At 34.7% G+C, this 19859-nt stretch overlaps 1 long non-coding RNA gene across 5 annotated transcripts in view; it reads right to left on the bottom strand.

Moving 5' to 3' along the window:
• LOC130704610 (uncharacterized) overlaps positions 1-19859 on the bottom strand; it is a 169063-nt gene that overhangs the window by 116267 nt on the left and 32937 nt on the right. For all 5 annotated transcript variants that reach the window (XR_009005033.1, XR_009005032.1, XR_009005034.1 and 2 more), the window contains exon 3: positions 8558-8631. This is a non-coding gene — a long non-coding RNA (uncharacterized LOC130704610). The remainder of the gene's footprint in view (positions 1-8557; positions 8632-19859) is intronic.

Raw genomic sequence — 19859 nt, 5'->3', positions numbered from 1 at the left:
AATACTCACTCTTCACACTAATATTTGTAACTCAGATTGAATACTCTCTGTGATCCAATTACATAAGAAGACCTGTAGACCTGATCTCAACCTTTCTGTGGCTGATGAGTGGCCACATCAGTTCTGATTCACTTCCCATTTTTTTCCCTAAAGAGTCATTCCTTTTTTCCCAAGTACTGTATATATCTGCACCTCCTCTCATAATATGTCTCTAATAGTTACTAGGGACCACGTCTTCCCCAGGAGAAGGGAAAAACAGAGATGTATCAACATAAGGATTGAATTTGGTAGGTAGTGGGTTAGCAGCTATTGATATGTCTACCCTTGAAAAATACCATCTTATATACTCCCTCCACCTCTCTGGGCCATTGAGAACCATTGCTCTTACACAGAAGGAAGCTTCACAGATAGATATGTGCTATTGGGAAGTTGGGTGGGAGGAAAGTACTTGATTGAATAGGCTTCTACAGCTGTGTGGAACCAAGACTTGAAGATCTCTTACATACAGGATGCTGTGCATTTCACAATAAGGCAAATGGTGTCTGGTAGAGGAAGTACTACAGAGGAGGGTTGCTCTTGGGATAGAGAGAAGTGGGAGATGGTGGAGACCTCAGAGAATCAGAATTCTCGTGAAGGAACCAGAGTACTAACTAGAGAACAGAACGATTTGGTGGAAAATTTGTGAATTATTAAACAAGAATGAAACCATGAACGAAGGAGAAGAAAGTATGTGACCATGTACACTTTAGAATGTGTACCTAATTTAATAAGAAATTAGAGATGAGAAATGGACAGAAGATTATTGTATAAACAGGCAATAGTAAACTGTAAGTAGGTAGCCAATCCTTAGTGGAAAAGTATATGCCATGTTTTACATACATCCACTCATTCACATATCATTATTATTATTGTTATTATTATTTATTATTTAATTCCAGAGGGTATGAAGGAATAAGACATTCCTTACTCTGCATAAGCTATATGGTTGAGAAGAAATACACAATTAACCTTTAGTCTGTGCTATGTTTTAGAAGTTGGAAACAGAAAATAGCTTCACAAAGAAGACATTTTAGTTTGGCTTAGACTTTCATGTTGGTTTATTTTACTTTTTTCAAGTGAGGATGGTGAGAAATGTTTTTGATGCCAAGAGAACAATATGATTAAAGTCACAAAGGTATGAAAGTATATGACATGCTCAGGAAACCACAAAATTCCAGCATGGCTGTGGAATAGAATTTATTGGAAAAGATAATAAGAGCTCGGTCTGGACATACAGGTTGGAGCCAAATGGTGAAGGACATTATAGGACATCCAAGAAGTTCAGATGTTACCTTGTGTAATAAGGGAGGCCTCTGAAGTTTTATTTGCTTGTTTTATTTTTATTTTGTTTTAACCCAAATCAAAATTGTTTTTTTCTAATGATTATGAGAGCAACTTACATGCATTATATCCCAGAAAGATAGCCACTGCTGATACAGTTTATACCCTCCCAGTATTTATATTAATTTATATAGAAAAATAGATAATGGTAGGTCCCAAGTTCCCCTCACTGAGAAGTGCAGCCTTGGTAGAACCACGTGGTCCCACCGCTTCCTATTTGTAATTGAGTAGATGGGGGTAAACACACACAAAAAGTCATATAACATGGAAGGGATATATATAAAGTACACTTGTAGTTTTGAGGAAGGGAGATACTGCTTCGGGCTGGAGGAATCAGGGTAAGCTTTGTGGGGAAGGTAGCATGAAATATGGACTGATTCATAAAATTATTTATGTCGGGCTCATGCCAATATATTTAGTGTTGCTCCAGTTTCAGTACATGTGCTGAGGAAGTGAAGCCTTAATATCCAATGAATGGTCATGTCTGTCCTCTGCAGTGGATGTTCTAAAATTTAAGTAAGAAATAGGTCTCAAATCGTACCTACTTATCACTCACTCTTTAGAATTCACACTTATATGCCAACCAGTACAATCTCTCACCATTTATGAATGAGGAGTTAATTAGTTACTCAGGGTTACACAAGTAGTCAGAGATAGGACTAGTCTTGTATTATAGAATTCATGCCATCCTATCCATTTAGAGCCTCTTAAAAAAGGATTGCAAGACCCACTGAAATAGAAAGGGTAGTAAGTAAAATGTAACTATTGTTAAATCAAAATTTTTCAAAAGATTGAAAAACATAATTTTCATACAACTATAACATGAGCGTATGTCCAAGATTGTATTGAATTCATTACATTAATGAGCCATTAAGATGGTTAAACCAGTCTAAAGAGCATTTGAGAAGCTATTTAAAGGCAGATTAGGAAGGGAATGTTAAAATAAGATAGCTGAGTTTGATAGAACACAGGTTACAATAAACTATAATTTGCGGGTTTATCTGTCATACCAAAGTGAAAATATTTGCCTCACCACCAGACAAAAATGTTCAAATTTACCTCTGCTCCAGTGAAGTTGTAAAATAGTCCAGATAGTATAAAATTAATCGAAGGTACAAGCCCCTCACTGAGAGAATACCTAGTAAACTTTCCCTATTTTCAAGTTCCAGATAATTTTTCTCACAGTGATTTATAAAGCTTCATAACTTTGACCTCAGATATCCTTTCTGAAAGTTATATTAATATGTTCATTTATCTCTAGTACAGAACCTTTCAAATATAAATAGTCATCCTTCTGGAAACAAATACTATTGAAAGGCCACAGACTCGTGTTTTATTTTCTTGGATCTTAATGCTGCTATAAGAATCACAGCTCTAGCAAAATGTGTTTGAGAACTTGTTAGAATAAATTCCGTATTCTGCATTTATATTTAGTCAGAAGGCTGAAGACAGATCTCTAACAAACAACATAAGGAATAAGTTAGAACTAGTTGAGCTTCCTATCGACAAGAATTATTTGACTGTTTCTCAATGGACCAAAGAAGTGAGTATGAGTTGCTTGCAATGGAATATACACTTTTGAAACCTGTGGTCTCCTTCACCTCATTCATTCACCAGTATTTCTCTAGCAAACATTTTTTTTTTAATTCCTAAGAGCTACTTGCTGTGGAAGATATTAACATTTATAAGAGATTTTATCATTCCTTAATGAGAATGTTTTAAAATGGTTGCAAATGGTATTACTGTGTGTTTGACACCTTCAGTGACCTACTTGGTGGCATTTCCGTATTTTCGTTCCCTCAGCTTTCCTCAGAAGAAGACAAAGCTATAGTCTCCTCTCAGATGTGGAACCACATCAAAAGGGATAAGGAAATAGCTGGAGATGAGTTTTTTTGAACAGTAGTGTTGTTCCTGTGTAACTGATGTTCTAAAATTTAAGTAAGATATTAGTGTTAAATTCTACCTATAGGAAGCTACTTAGGACTTACACTTCAGAACATACTCTTACAAAGCAATGAGTAGAATCTCACCATCTATGGATGGGGAGTTATGACTTACTTAGGGTCACATAAGAGACCACAGAAGAAACTATAAAAGGACACCGTTCAAGCAAAAGTATAAATGACTATAGTGTAAGCTCCATGAGGGCATGGATTTTTGTCTTTTTTGTTCCCCATCATATCCCTAACACCTAAACAAGAATTATTTTACTGCTTCTCAAATGCACAGCACATAGTTAACACTCCAAAAATATTTTCAAAAATACATTACATCACATCAAGACTAAGATTCATCCAACATGTGAAAATCAAAGTTAATGTATACTAGGTCAATATGCAAAATATAGAATGATACGTGTCCATTCAGCCCCTGAAATCAAGCAATAGGCATCTAATTTCAGAATAGTATATGCATATTATGACATTTTATTTTAATGTAGTTAAATTAATATATTTACTACCATTTTAATGATTAGTGGCTCCATTGTATTAATCATAGTAAATATATTTTGCTTGGGTTATTTCACAGTGAAATTAAATTGTTAGATCACCAATCAATGCAGTTGACTGCAATTTCTTCATGACGCAGGATGCTCTGACAGAATATTTCCTTTTTTATTTGCCAGAATGAAATATGCTAAAAAAAAAATCACCTTGGGATCCCCCTGAGTGATGAACACGAGTTTTTCCAGAGACATTGAATTTGCTTTCTTTCAGAGAGTCCTTTGGAAGCCTCACCTTCCAAGTAAGGGGGAAGTAATCAGAACCTTAATAGGTGATGCTTTAAAAGGGAAATGTTCTTGACCCCTAGTGGTGGATGTCTTGACAGGGAATCACATCTGAAACCAGCCCTGACTGGTAAGCTGCTAGAGCGCCACCCTGCAAGGTGGCAGCACATAAGGACTAGAGTTCAAGCATGGAGGCCTGTGGCCAAAATTAGCACCCAGAGAATGTAGGTTTGCCTTTACAGAGACATATTGTCATTAGTGTCAAGATTTGGATTGAAGAATGCCAGCCTTAGGAAAAGACAGTATGGGAAGGTGGGTGAACCAGTTCAAATGCAGCTGGGTACCCAACTGCGTTCTCTTAGCTCAGACATGGAAGCTGAACCCATGTTGAGAGAACACCTTAGTCCTCAGACTTCTTAAAAACTCAGGACCATGGAATCATCAAAGGAGAATATTAGAGACATTTTGGTTAATGAGGTAGGTGAAGTCTTGAGTCAATAATTGGAACTATTTTTCAAAAATTTAAGCATTTGCATCTCAAGTTTGTAGATTAGTACATCCAGATTACACTTAGCCATAGTAGATATAGGTTACAAAATACAAGACGCTATCAAGAGCAAATATTAGAATAATACTTGAAAATGCAAGACACAATAAATAACCAAGTTTATAATTTTCTAAATTGAAAGCATTTAGGTCAACTGAAATTCCATTTGATCACAAAGACTTACACTGAACTCACATACGTGTTAAAATATTTTCTCTTTAAATATTTTTTATTAGTAAATATTCTACCTGCTACTGTTCTCCACAGTACTGAAAAAGGGGTAGTCGTTCTACGGACTTACATGAAAGTCAAATGACAATGGACAAGACAAAGAAGAAGGAATTTTAATGAAAACTGCTTTTTTGGATTTCCTCCCCATTTAGGTCACCACAGAGCAGTGAGTAAAAAGAGTGGATATATGTATATGTATAACTGATTCATTTTGCTGAAACTAACACAACATTGTAAAGCAACTATACTCCAATAAAAATGAATAAAAAATTTAAAAACTGCTTTACTTTAGAAGATTTTGAGTTATGCTAATTTGAATGAGGAATTCATGACTATTTAGTACCAACCCGCCAACAGGTATCTGACTTTGATTCGCTAGGTGAAAAGGCTAGAACTATACAAGGCATGAATTACTGAGGGTAACACAAGAACCCACAGTAAGTTAGCTTTCTATAATATATCGATTTTCATGAGCTTGTTGGTCTAAATAATGCTTATTTCTAAGACTAATGTGAGTCATTCATCCCTGCTTAATTTAGCTCTAGTTTCCCATTTTATTTTGAACAGAACTTCTGTACCTTTTTTCTTTTTGACATATCCTTCAAATATCGCCAAACTCCAGAAATCCCAGCTGAGTACCCGCAGCTTTTTTCTGCTGTCATTTAACTAAGAATGATGGAGACTTGGACTCATCTGGCTGCTAGCAGTCGGGCACTCTTCCTTTCCCAGCTACTGTATTGTGATCTCCGTGAGGTCTGTGACTCTGTCTCAGTGCTTCAGTTTATCATTGACACTTAGCCGGACAAAGAACAACACTTAATAATGACGTGTTGAGAAAATAGATTTATATTATACAAGAACTTGTGTATCTTTGCAAAGTCTTTCTCACTCTAAAAATTATCTTAATTATTTTTACTTGGAAAAGAGCAAAAAAATAAAATAAAATCCATGATTCATTCATTCATTCATTCTCTCTTTGGTTTCCTTTGTAACTAATTTCCATTTTGATATTATTTATTTTTTTATGCTTAGTTTGGGTTTAACTTTTCTCTTCTTTTTCTAATTTACTAAGGTAGAAGCTGAGATCTATAATTTGAGGCCTTCCTTCTCTAATATAGATGATTAAAATTATAAATTTCTTTCTAAATTCTGACTTTAGTGGCATTCCACAAATTTTGATAAGAGAATGTTCATTTTCATTCAAGTCAAAATGAAATAACCCATGGGTCAAAGAAGAAATCAATAGAAGTAAAATATTTTACATATATCCCATATAGTTGGAGATTTTCCAGGGACATCTTTCTTATTTATTTTTAATTTAATTTCATTATATATGACTTGAATCCTTTTAACTTTAATGAGACCTGTTTTCTGGCCTATATTGTGGCATATCTTGGTAAATATTCTATTATTTGTTCATTTTTTTCTTCAAACATTTTTGTTCCTTCATCTCTCTCCTTTTCTTTGCAAAATCCAATTACATTCACATTAGGCCACTTCACGTTTTCCCACAGTTCACTGATGTAATTTTGTTTCATTCTTTTGTTTTTTTTGTCCTCTGTATTCATTTTGGATAGTTTCTAGAGTGATGTATTCAAGTTTACTTATCTTTTCTTCTACCATGTCTAATTTTCTGCTAATTCCTTTCAATGTACTTTTCATTTCATTGTAGTTTAAATTTCTAGACATTTTATTTAAGTCTTTGTTATATTTTACATGTCTATTTTCAACTTTTTAAACATCTTGAACAGGTATAATACTTTTTTTAATGTTTGTTAATTCTAATATTGGTGTCAGTACTGGATCAGTTTTGATTGGTTGATTTTCCTCCTCATTATGGGTCTTTAGATGCCTGGCATCTTTCATTGGATGCCAGACATTACAAATTTTACCTTTTTGGTTACTAGATATTTTTGAATTTCTCTAAATATTCTTAAGCTTTTCAGATTAAACTTTTTCTAAGTGTAATTACTTAGAAAGCAATTCCTGTCTTGCTTTTAAGGTTTGTTAGTGTGGCTCAGAGCAGCATTTAGTTTAGGGCTAATTTTTCCCTCTGGCTAAGGTAAGATCTTTCTGAATTATCTACTCAATACCTTGTGAATTATGAGGTTTTCCATTCTGTCTGGTGGGACTTGGTACTTTTTGAGGCACTGTGTGGGTGCTGGGTACTTCCACCTCTAATCTCCTTAGATGGTTCTTTCCTTAGCCTTAGTTTGTTTCTACACATGCATAGGCCCATCAGTACTCTGCTGAATACCAACGAGTACCTTCTGAAGAGCTCCAGAGTCAGCTCTTTGTACAGGTCTTTCCTCTTCATTACTGTGGGTTGTAAACCATAGATGCCTTGGCCCCCTGTACTGTCGGGTTCACCTCCTTTAAACAGGGAGTCCGCTGGGTTCTGCCTGGGTTCTTCCTCACTCTGCCATGGTCTACAGACTCCAGGCATAAAGCAGTAGCAATCATGCGGCTCACTTCCTTTGTTTCCCATCTTTCAGGGTTCACTGCCCTTTGTTGCCTAATGTTCAGTATCTTGAAAACCATTGGTTTGTATGTTTCTCTCCATCTCTCTATCTCTGTCTCTTTCTCAATCTCTCCCTACCTCTCTCTCTGGCTTGTTTTTAATAGGAGGAAAAATTCAGACTCTGTTATTCCATCTTGGCCACAGTAGAAGTTTCCTTCTAAGCAAGCAGGACTTTTAAATAATATAAGGAAAGAAGATGGGTTAAACACTTCAAGGCAAATAAGATCTTATTTGTAAACAAGTGTATTGTTTACATTTATTGTAAACAATAAATGTGGTCAGGCAATGGCCTCTTAAAGAGTCAGGAGGTTTACTGCTAATGTACTAGACAGAGTACTGCTGCTTCTGTAGACCATGAGAAAGTTGCGTAAATAGAGTTACTTAACATCAGTGGATGGATTATTTTATCAGCAAAGTGAAGGAATTAGACCAATTGGCCACTGAGTACTTTTTTTTTTTTTTTTTTTTTTTATTTATTTATTTATTTATTTTTGCTCTGTTGGGTCTTCGTTTCTGTGCGAGGGCTTTCTCTAGTTGAGGCGAGCGGGGGCCACCCTTCATCGCGGTGCGAGAGACTCCCACCATCGCGGCCTCTGTTGCTGCGGAGAACAGGCTCCAGATGCGCAGGCTCAGTAGTTGTGGCTCACGGGCCCAGCCGCTCCGCGGCATGTGGGATCCTCCCAGACCAAGGCTCGAACCCGTGTCCCCTGCACTGGCAGGCAGACTCTCAACCACTGCGCCACCAGGGAAGCCCCCACTGAGTACTTTTTAATGTTTGCATCAATAAACGGTGTTCTTTATTGTGAGTCCATTTTGCCCAATTTCTTAGTACCACATAATTTCACAAAATATTTATATTAAAATGTTAGAGGATATAACAACTATTTCTTCACTGAACTTTACCATCATATACTAAACAAAACTGGTATTAACTAATGATTGCTCAGTAATCTCCTATCATCTTTTGTGTCTATGTGTTGAACACACACAATACTTAAAATTGAAATCAGATCATTTCAAATATAGAAGTCTACAAACATGAACTATCTTGAGGCTGGCAGAAAAATAAATGCAAAAACCTCTCTCGGAGCCCAACTGACCTTTGCTGTTACTGATTTAACAAAATATTTCAATGAAATTCAAGACTGACCTTTCTGTACCACGTCTTATGACCGTTTTTCTGCTTAAGGAGTTAATCAGCTCAAGTCTCATTGTGCTGGGAACCTTGGAGAGGAGGAAAAGAAGAAAAGTTTTGTAGAGCAAATATTGAGGGACAGCACAGAATAAGAAAAAAAAATGTGTCAGTATCAGGCAAATAGCTATCTGAAAACAGATATTCTTATTAGAACCTTTTAAACATTCATCCCACCCAAACCTTTCTAATCTTTTTTCTCACCTAAAAGTGTGAGCATAGTGCTGGGGAGGTTACTTTGGTATGCTTTTGAAGTCAGAAGAGAATGAAATGATCAAACTTGACAAAAAGGACGTTGCAGAAAAGTTATTAAATAGCAGTGCAGGAAAGTTTTCAGTTAAAAAGTGAACATAAATAACAGTTTTTGGAAGTGGAGAAATTGAATCATTTAAAACTATTCCTATGTAGCTCTCATTTCATTCTATTCTAATGATTCATGAGTAATAAATAAACAGAATAATTCATTTTTCACCATAAGTAATGAATACAATTATTCTTTTTTTTTCTCCTCTTGGTCCTTGAGCACAACAGAACAGTGACCACATTGGATCCATCATGTGAACTGGTATGAGGATTAGTTACCTAATAATTCTCACAAATCATCAGACTTCCTGGGAGCACAGGAGTCCCACTGTTTTTCTACTTAGCCTTTCTTTGCTTCAAAACATTCACCAGCAACTACTCTGTCTTTTTTGTTTCAAATTATGTTTATTTATGTTGATGTTTGCACAATTTTATCACTCCATATTTCGTGATTTTAAATATTAAATGCTTGGATACATGATGAAACAGAAAAATGGTTTACTCTATGCAATCAGTTTAGACCACAAACATAATTTCACCTGAAAATTCCACAAACATCCATATAACTACTTCCTTTTTTATTTTTTAGAATACAGAAATTTTCTTCTAATTGTAACCTCTTACTATCATTGCTTAGCCAGGATGGAAGTTTGGAAGCTTACATGTATATGCTGTCCTGGCTTTTTTGGTGTTCTCTGTGTTAAAGTGAATAATCAATTAGTTAAATCTTTAATATACAAACGTGTCAGACCTCACCCTAGGTGCTGGAATATGCAAAAAGAGAAATATACATTTCTTAACCATTAGGAAATGTTAGTCTGGTATTCAATAATAATGATTAACATGAGTCTTAATTATTGAGTTACTTTTGCCTAATCATAACAGGATGGAGAGACTGGGAGGGGAGGGGCAGAGCCGCAGAAGGAAAGGACCTTTAATAACACACTAAAGAGTTAGGATTCTTGCCAGGTAATAGAGAAGGGTCAGGGATAGAAGGAAATCAATTAGAATGAAGTCTAAAAATATTAATCCAATATATTTGCTGATTGGATAGGGGATGCAGGGAGAGGGAGAGGTATGGGGCAATCCCCAAGTATATGGTACAGAGGATCGAGACGATGATGTCACTGATGGAATTGCGAAATAAAAGAGGAAAACCTCATTTTAAAGGCAGATGACTTCCGTTTTGGTTATGTTCAACCTGAGTTTTCTGCGAACTACAAGCAAAAATGCCCCACAGATATTTGATTAAAAAAATTATGCTCCTGAGTGAAGTTCAGCAACTGTTGGATTCAGAGCAGCAGCTTTGGAGGGATGAATTATTGTGTTTGAGATGCCTACTTGTTACTCAAATAGAAATGTGGCAGAGAGTTGGATATGTGGGTCTGGAATTTGGGGAGATCAGCTTGGTGCTTTGCGATGACCTAGAGAGGTAGGATAGGGAGGGTGGGAGGCAGGCTCAAGAGGGAGGGGACATGGGGATATATGTATGCATATGGCTGATTCACTTTGTTGTACAACAGAAACTAACACAGTATTGTGAAGCAATTATACTCCAATAAAGATCTATTAAAAAAAATGTGAGGGCGGAAATGTCATTTCAGACATGGAAAAGTTAAAGCTAAACTAAACTAAATTTCTTCCATAGACATTGTCTTAATCATTTAATTGAGAATAAACTCTTGGAAAAAAGAAGGAATAAATCAAGAAAGAAGACAGTCATGATATCCAAAAAAACCACTAGATGAACCAGAGAGGGTAATTAGTTCCTACTGCAGTGAGACAAGTGGGCAGTAGAACTAGGAGCATACAATTTAAGCTAGCAGTGGAGGGCGGACGCCTCTGGGTGGAAAGTATTCGGTAAAGAAAAGGAGGCGCTAGAATATACAAAACTATTGAAAACATGATGGAGTGTTGAACACGTTAGTTGGAGGGTTAATAAATATATGACTGTTTTCCAACTTGACATTGTGTGACATTGAATCTGTAGAAAAGGTTGTAATATTTGTATACAAAGCTTGGCTCTGTGGTAAATTCATCATAAAAATGTAAACACTATTTATTGTTTTTTTTCTTAGAATCAACCTATAGTTAAATCACAAAATGCAGTGTTATCAACCATGTCAAATCAAAGTAAATGTACAGATGATGAGTTGGAAGTGCAAGAGATGGTGGAAGACAGGGAAGGAGGATTAGCAAATGGAAGGTGCTCTTCAGAGGCGATGGGAAAATACATTGAGGTTTAATAATTTTTTTTAAAAACTGCAGGTTTCACTGGTGTTGAAAATAATAACTGTGATGGAATTTTACTAAAGATAGGGTTCAAAGAGCAAAGGTATAATGGTGTAAGTGATCTAGATCTTTATCTATCTCAGAAGCAAATCAGTAAATAATTTTGAAGTCTCACCCATATATACCAGTGCAAGCATAATATGGAAGATATGAAAATACCTACTGGAAAAATTAAAAACAGAAATGCTGAAAATCATTGTCTTTGGGACTTGGGACTAGGAGAGGAGAGGAGTAAGGCAGAGGACTATTTCTTATTATAAAATCTGCTGGTTTTTAATCAAGTGCATCTATTATTTTAATTTTAAAAGCTGTAAAATGTATATGTTAGTTGACAACAGCCCCAAAGGGGTCAATTTTTGAAATTGTGTTAAATCTAATTTATTTAGTTTTTCCTTTACTATTCCACCGTTCATTCAACAGTTGCTATGTAGTAAGTATTTTAGGGGCTGAGAATATAGCGAAAATAAGACAGGTAAGGTTCCTGCTCCTGCAGGGCTTACGTTCTAGATACTATAAGCAAGAAGGCGGAGGGAGAGGGGGAGAGGGAGAGACAGAGAGAGAGAGCGAAGGAAAAAGAGAATTTCAAATAATACATGCTATCAAGGAAACTAATTAAGATTAGCATGGTGAGGGTTTATTCTGGATTTGGTGATCAGAGAAGAACTCACTAAGGTAAGGATACGGCTTCGGTGTTGAGATCTGAGAAGAACCCAGTGAAATGAAGACCAAGGAGCAGAACCCTATAGGAGTATGTGTATTTTCTTTTAACAAGAGATGAATATATACTCTCTTATCATGTGGTATGTTTTTGTTATATAATCACTAAAGGAAGTGTGTTGTTTACCCCATAGTAATTCCTAATATACATAAGTATATCTCTTTACATTTAGGTAGGTGATGATGTACTTAACTGATAAAAGAAATCAATAAATGAAGTGATTGAATAAGACATTGAAGAAAACCTACCTTTACAAAAAAAAACAAAAAACAAAAAACCCACACACATTATGATGCAGCCTCATGGTCATACACAAAATGGGGCAAACAATTCTATTAATGGTTATTGATGTGTGAATGAGATGTAACATATTTAAGTGTGAGTCTTATGAAAATTTGCCCATGCTGTAAATATTCTTCCAGTGCTTTGAATTCCAGAATATCTTTCTCTTAAAGTAAAAAGATATCTGCTTTACTGACTGTCAGCCTGCCAAGAAACTGCAAGATGGTTTGGCAAGTTAACTAAATTAAAGGCAGATGTCAATATTTTATTTTGATCACTTAAAAAATGATCAAAAGCAAATTTTGTCTGAGTGTAGAATGAATGTAAAACATTTTAGATTGTTCTTTTCCTTTTTTCATATGATTATATTACTTTGGATTTGGATGATTTATTTGTTAGTTTTAACACTCAGATGTGGATTGTTGTGTTTATCAGCTCCTCAGTTTGTAGTACACTGTCATTAGTCTGTGTATCTTCTCTCGTTCTTATTTTGTGCATGTGTGCATGTATATTTGCTTATGACTATGTGTATATGCACAAATGTGTGAATGCATGGAAGTGTGCACAAATGTATTCCCTTTTATCCCCTTCGCCAAGTCCATTCTTTTGCCTTCTGTAGGCAACCACTGTAATATATTTGATATGTATTATTTTTATGTATTATTGTGAAATTTGCATTGAACTTTTAAATGACTAATTCATGTGAATATAATTGTGTTATAGAGTTCATTGTTTTTCTTACTTAACTCAGGAATGTATCTGAAGATTTATATATATTGTATGTTTAGTACATTGCCTATAAAACCTACCCAGTTCTCCACAATGGCATCCACTAAGATGTACTTTTCTGCATTCACTAGTGATGGTAACGAGATTGCCTCCAACCCCTCACTGTCACAAACAACCCTTATCCCTTTCAACTGGTGTGAGAATATCTCAAGGATGTAAATTCAGGAGTGGAAAGCTACATCATAGAGTCTATGCATATTTAATATTCCTTTGGACTGTCAATGTTTGGCATTATAAAATTTCATTTTCCCCAATCAGATGGGTGCAAACTAGTGTCTCATTATTGTTTCAATTTACATTTCTCTAATTACTGTGTTTAAATATCATGTTTGTTCACCTTCTGGGGTTCAACATTTATGAATTGCCTATTGATAATCATTTGCTTCTTTTGGGGGGGTGTTCTTATCTTTACTTCTTGATTTCTAGGTATTTCTTCTATATCCTAAATATTATTCCGTTTGTTTTATCAATGATAAATATCTTTTCTATCGTTTCTATTAAATTTTGCCCATTGTATCACTTATTGAAAAGAAACTCCTAAATATTATGATTTTTAACCTTAGTCATTTTTGCCATATGATTTGTATTCTGGTGTTTTTTTGGGGGGGGGGACTCCTGTGTTGAAAGATATTCCTCTATATGAGTCAATTAGGTCTTTAATCTGATTGGATACACTTTTCTGTGCAGTGTAGTTAGGATGAAGTTTTATTTTTCTCCATGCAGGGAACCCATATTCCTAGCAACTTATACTCAAAATTATTTATTTCCCTACTGATTCAGATGCTATGCTTTTTATATATTAGATTCACATATACTTTTGTGGAATCTATTATGTTCCATTGGAATATGTGTCTGTTTTTCCCCAAGTATACAGTTTCATATTTACTGTGGCTTTGTTATTTGAGTTTTCTTCCATATAAATTTTAGCATGAGTTTCAAAAATTCCCGAAAAAAATAGACATATTTTTATTTGGGGTTACATTTAATTTTCAGTTAATTTGGGGAGATCCAATATTTTATTTATTAAATAGTTCCCATTCCAAAACATGTAATTTCTCTCAATGTATTCAGATATTTTTTTATCCATTAATAGAATTTAAATATTTTTTCACAGAAAGCTGAAGTGATTTTTGTTAAGTACACTCTTAGATATGCTATGGGTTTTGTTGCCATTATAAATGGTATATGTTTATTATCTAGATAGTTATTGTGATTATTGAGAAACAATATTAATTTTTGTAAATTGATTTTATACCCTGTAAACTTACCTAATTTTTTGTGAGTTCTAATAATATTTATTATTTCTATACAAGTAGAAATAATAATTTTTGGAGATAATTATAGTACTTATAAATACTGGTAGTTTCTACTTTTTTTTTTCTCATCCTTACATCTATCATTTTTTCCCTTTCTTTCCGTATAGCATTGGATAGAAGCTCCAGCATTAGTGTTAGGGTAGACCTTCATCTTGCTCCAAAACTTAAAGTGAATATTTCAAAAACTTCTTCATTAAAGATATGATTTGCTATAGATTTTTATTGTACAAGTAAAACTTGCTGTAAGGTATTTTCTTTATATGTAGATTAGACTTTATCAAATATTTTCTTTATTGAGGAAAATATGTGCAAATATTATCATTTTATATATTGGAGAAAATGTGTCTAGTTTACCTAGGCTTTCAAATATTAGCCTACTGTTATTTATAATACTTCTGTATTATTTATCAGTTCACTGTTGTGAATTATTCCTCTTTCATTCTGTATTTTGTTTATTTGGAAACTTTCTTTTAGTTTATGCTTACCCTTTGTTTAATAGAAAGTTTTAAAATTTCCAGGTGGAAATGTCTTTTATATTGCTGTTTTAAAATAATTTATAGCTTTATTGCATTGTGATCTGAGGGACCACAATATTTGCAATATCGGTATGTTATGGAAGTTACTGATGGTTTCTTTGTAATCTTACATAAAATCAATTTTTGAAAATATTCCCTTAGCACATGAGAAGATGTTAAATGCTCTACTACTATAGTATAAATTTTGATACATGTCTGTCTTTTTGATTACAGAAATGTTTTCCTCAACTTTCTTTTTTTTGTCCATTTGCTGTCTTGTATATTAGTGTTCTTCTACCTATTATCTCCTTGCCTTTCTTGTAGTTTTTGCTTCATGGAGGTGGTTGATGTGTTATTTTATTTTTATATATGAATACCTATATGCTGTATTTAATTTGAATTATGACTTTTAGCTTAAAAGCATATTTCTTTTTAACATTTCATGCATTTTACTTAAATTTTAATTTGTCAGATATCAAGATCACTACCCTAGATTTCTTGTTTCCATTTGACTGCTATGCTTTGCCCATCTCTTTATTTATAGTCTTTAGGATTCACTTGTTTTAGAATATCTCTTTTTCAGAGCAAAGATTTCGGTCTTGCTTTGTGAGCCAAATTAAAAATCATTTTCTTTAAATAGGTGAGTTAAGAGCATTCATTTATTAATACGACTGATATGTTTGGTCATAGCTCCATCATATCATTTTACAATTATATTTATTCTGTTATATTTGCCATAGGATTTGCCTACAAGTGTTTATTCTTTTTGCTTTATTTATCTATTTTGGTATTTGAAAAGATTAGTAATAGTATTCCTTTGTACTTATACTTTTAAAAAAATTTTAGTCCCTTGATTTCTTATTCAGTATTTAGCTGTCTTGTTTGTCATTGTTGAATGGTATCCTTTAGCCTCCACTACTGGCTATAAAACAGTGAAGTTAGAGATTCTCATCTTTCTCCCTGACCTCTCTCCTCATTTTAGTTCCATTATTTCTGCTGCACCCCATCATCAATAATTTTACACTTTAGTCTTCCACTCTTGTCCCCACCCCCATTTAATTCTTGGTTTTGCATCTATATACATTAAAATGCTCATAATTAGTTTATTTGCTGAAGTTCTCCCAGTCAACTACTGGTTGGGTGAAGCTTATGCTCTAATAGATTCCTCAAGAAAGGCACAAGTCCTTGTATGTTTAATAACGTTTTCTACAGCCTTGGTACTTAAGGGATAACTTGCCTGGATATAACATCTCTGCCTTGGTTCACATTTTCTTTCATTGAGTATTTTTTTAAAGCTGCTCTAATGTCACCTTTAGCCTTTGTAAGTTATTACATTTTTTTTTCTTTTTTACCTTGGAGGCCTTGAGTATCTTTTCTTTATCTTTGAAGTCTAATAAATTTTACTAGATCATGTCTTGGAGTTGATCTTTCCCAGTTCGTTTTTCTAAGTTTCAGACATATCCTTTCAATACATAGATACAGGTCTTTTTTAATTTCTAGAAATGTGTCTTGATTTATAATTTTGGATATTAGTTCTGTGGCTTTCTTTGTTTTCCTTCTTCTGGGATAGCAATTATGAATGTTATTCCTTCTTTGCTGTCTTCAGTTTCACCATATTTTCCCTGACTGTTTTGACTTCTATTTTTGTTGTTGTTGTTGTTATTGTTCTTTTGCTTATTTCCTTTCCTTTCTTTAATGTCCAATATTAACTTAATAGTTGAATATATTTTCCCTAGGGCAACTCACAGTCTTCATTATTGAGACAATTTTGTTTTTCTTCCATTTCTTTCCTGAGTTCAATCTTATTCTCTTTATATTTTTCCCATTCTTAGTTCCTGAATTTCTGCTTCAAGGTGATTTTTCAAAACTCTGAGTGTTTGTTTGAGTATATTTAATTAAGTCTATGGGGATGTTTTACATTTTTCTTAAGTTTTCTTTTTGTGCTTATACCATGGTGGGGGGGGTTCTCATTTGTTGAGTTGTGTTGGAGCTTATAATGCTTTATAAATCTGACATACAAATTTTGCACTGGTACAAAATCTGGTATACAAACTAGTATTCAAACTTTCGAGATTTGACGGAGAAATTAAAACCTTTACAGACAAGCAAAAGCTAAGAGAATTCAGCACCACCAAACCAGCTTTACAACAAATGCTAAAGGAACTTCTCTAGGCAGGAAACACAAGAGAAGGAAAAGACCTACAATATCAAACCCAAAACAATTAAGAAAACGGTAATAGGAACACACATACCAATAACTACCTTAAATGTAAATGGATTAAATGCTCCAACCAAAAGACACAGACTGGCTGAATGGATACAAAAACAAGACCCATATATATGCTGTCTACAAGAGACCCACTTCAGACCAAGGGACGCATACAGACTGAAAGTGAGGGGATAGAAAAAGATATTCCATGCAAATGGAAATCAAAAGAAAGCTGGAGTAGCAATTCTCATATCAGACAAAATAGACTTTAAAACAAAAACTATTACAAGAGACAAAGAAGGACACTACCTAATGATCAAGGGATCGATCCAAGAGGAAGATATAACAATTGTAAATATTTATGCACCCAACATAGGAGCACCTCAATACCTAAGGCAGATACTAACAGCCATAAAAGGGCAAATCGACAGTAACACAATCATAGTAGGGGACTTTAACACCCCACTTTCACGAATGGACAGATCATCCAAAATGAAAGTAAATAAGGAAACATTAAACAAGATGTTTAAACATCTTTAATGTATCTTTAAATGATACATTAAACAAGATGGACTTAATTGATATTCATAGGACATTCCATCCAAAAACAACAGAATACACATTCTTCTCAAGTGCTCATGGAACATTCTCCAGGATAAATCATATCTTGCATCACAAATCAAGCCTTGGTAAATTTAAGAAAATTGAAATCGTATCAAGTATCTTTTCCGACCACAATGCTATGAGACTAGATATCAATTACAGGAAAAAAATCTGTAAAAAATACAAACACATAGAGGCTAAACAATACACTACTTAATAAGAGGAAATCAAAAAATACTGAGAAACAAATGACAATGAATACACGACGACCCAAAACCTATGGGATGCAGCAAAAGCAGTTCTAAGAGGGAAGTTTATAGCAATACAATCCTAATTTAAGAAACAAGAAACATCTCAAATAAACAACCTAACCTTACACCTAAAGCTATTAGAGAAAGTAGAACAAAAATCCCCAAAGTTAGCAGAAGGAAAGAAGTCATAAAGATCAGATAAGAAATAAATGAAAAAGAAATGAAGGAAACAAGAGCAAGGATCAATAAAACTAAAAGCTGGTCCTCTGAGAAGATAAACAAAATTGATAAACGATTAGCCAGACTCATCAAGAATAAAAGGGAGAAGACTCAAATCAATAGAATTAGAAATGAAAAAGGGGAAGTAACAACTGACACTGCAGAAATACAAAGGATCCTGAGAGATTACTATAAGCAACTATATGCCAATAAAATGGATAACCTGGAAGAAATGGACAAATTCTTAGAAATGCACCTTCCGAGACTGAACCAGGAAGAAATAGAAAATATGAACAGACCAATCACAAGCATTGAAATTGAAACTGTGATTAAAAATCTTCCAACAAACAAAAGCCCTGGACCAGACAGCTTCACAGGCGAATTCTATCAAACATTTAAAGAAGAGCTAACACCCTATCCTTCTCAAACGCTTCCAAAATATAGCAGAGGGACGAACACTCCCAAACTCATTCTACGAGGCCACCATCACCCTGATACCAAAACCAGACAAAGATGTCACAAAGAAAGAAAACTACAGGCTAATATCACTGATGAATATAGATGCAAAAATCCTCAACAAAATACTAGCAAACAGAATCCAACAGCACACTAAAAGGATCATAAACCATGATCAAGTGGGGTTTATCCCAGGACTGCAAGGATTCTTCAATATACGCAAATCAATCAATGTGATACACCATATTAACAAATTGAAGGAGAAAACCCATATGATCATCTCAATAGATGCAGAGAAAGCTTTCGACAAAATTCAACACCCATTTATGATAAAAACCATCCAGAAAGTAGGCATAGAGGGAACTTTCCTCAACATAATAAAGGCCATATATGACAAACCCACAGCCAACATCATCCTCAATGGTGAAAAACTGAAACCATTTCCACTAAGATCAGGAACAAGACAAGGTTGCCCACTCTCAACACTATCATTCAACATAGTTTTGGAAGTTTCAGCCACAGCAATCAGAGAAAAAAAAGAAATAAAAGGAATCCAAATCGGAAAAGAAGAGGTAAAGCTGTCACTGTTTGCAGATGACATGATACTATACATAGAGAATCCTAAAGATGCTACCAGAAAACTGCTAGAGCTAATCAATGAATTTGGTAAAGTAGCAGGATACAAAATTAATGCACAGAAATCTTTTGCATTCCTATACACTAATGATGAAAAATCTGAAAGTGAAATTAAGAAAACACTCCCATTTACCACTGCAACAAAAAGAATAAAATATCTAGGAATAGGGGCTTCCCTGGTGGCGCAGTGGTTGAGAATCTGCCTGCTAATGCAGGGGACACGGGTTCGAGCCCTGGTCTGGGAAGATCCCACATGCCGCGGAGCAGCTGGGCCCGTGAGCCACAACTACTGAGCCTGCGCGTCTGGAGCCTGTGCCCCGCAACGGGAGGGGCCGCGATGGTGAGAGGCCCGCGCACCGCGATGAAGAGCGGTCCCCGCACCGCGATGAAGAGTGGCCCCCACTTGCCGTAACCAGGGAAAGCCCTCGCACGAACCGAAGACCCAACACAGCCAAAAATAAATAAATAAATAAATAAAGTAGCTATTAAAAAAAAAAATTAAAAAAAAAAAAATTAAAAAAAAAAAAAAAAATCTAGGAATAAACCTACCTAAGGAGACAAAAGACCTGTATGCAGAAAACTATAAGACACTGAGGAAAGAAATTAAAGATGATACAAATAGATGGAGAGATATACCATGTTCTTGGATTAGAAGAATCAACATTGTGAAA

Source organism: Balaenoptera acutorostrata, chromosome 13 (assembly GCF_949987535.1).
Source record: "Balaenoptera acutorostrata chromosome 13, mBalAcu1.1, whole genome shotgun sequence".
In the NCBI taxonomy this organism is placed as follows: domain Eukaryota; kingdom Metazoa; phylum Chordata; class Mammalia; order Artiodactyla; family Balaenopteridae; genus Balaenoptera; species Balaenoptera acutorostrata.
The sequence above is the reverse complement of the archived record's forward strand: the minus strand, read 5'-3'. Positions and strand labels throughout refer to the sequence as shown.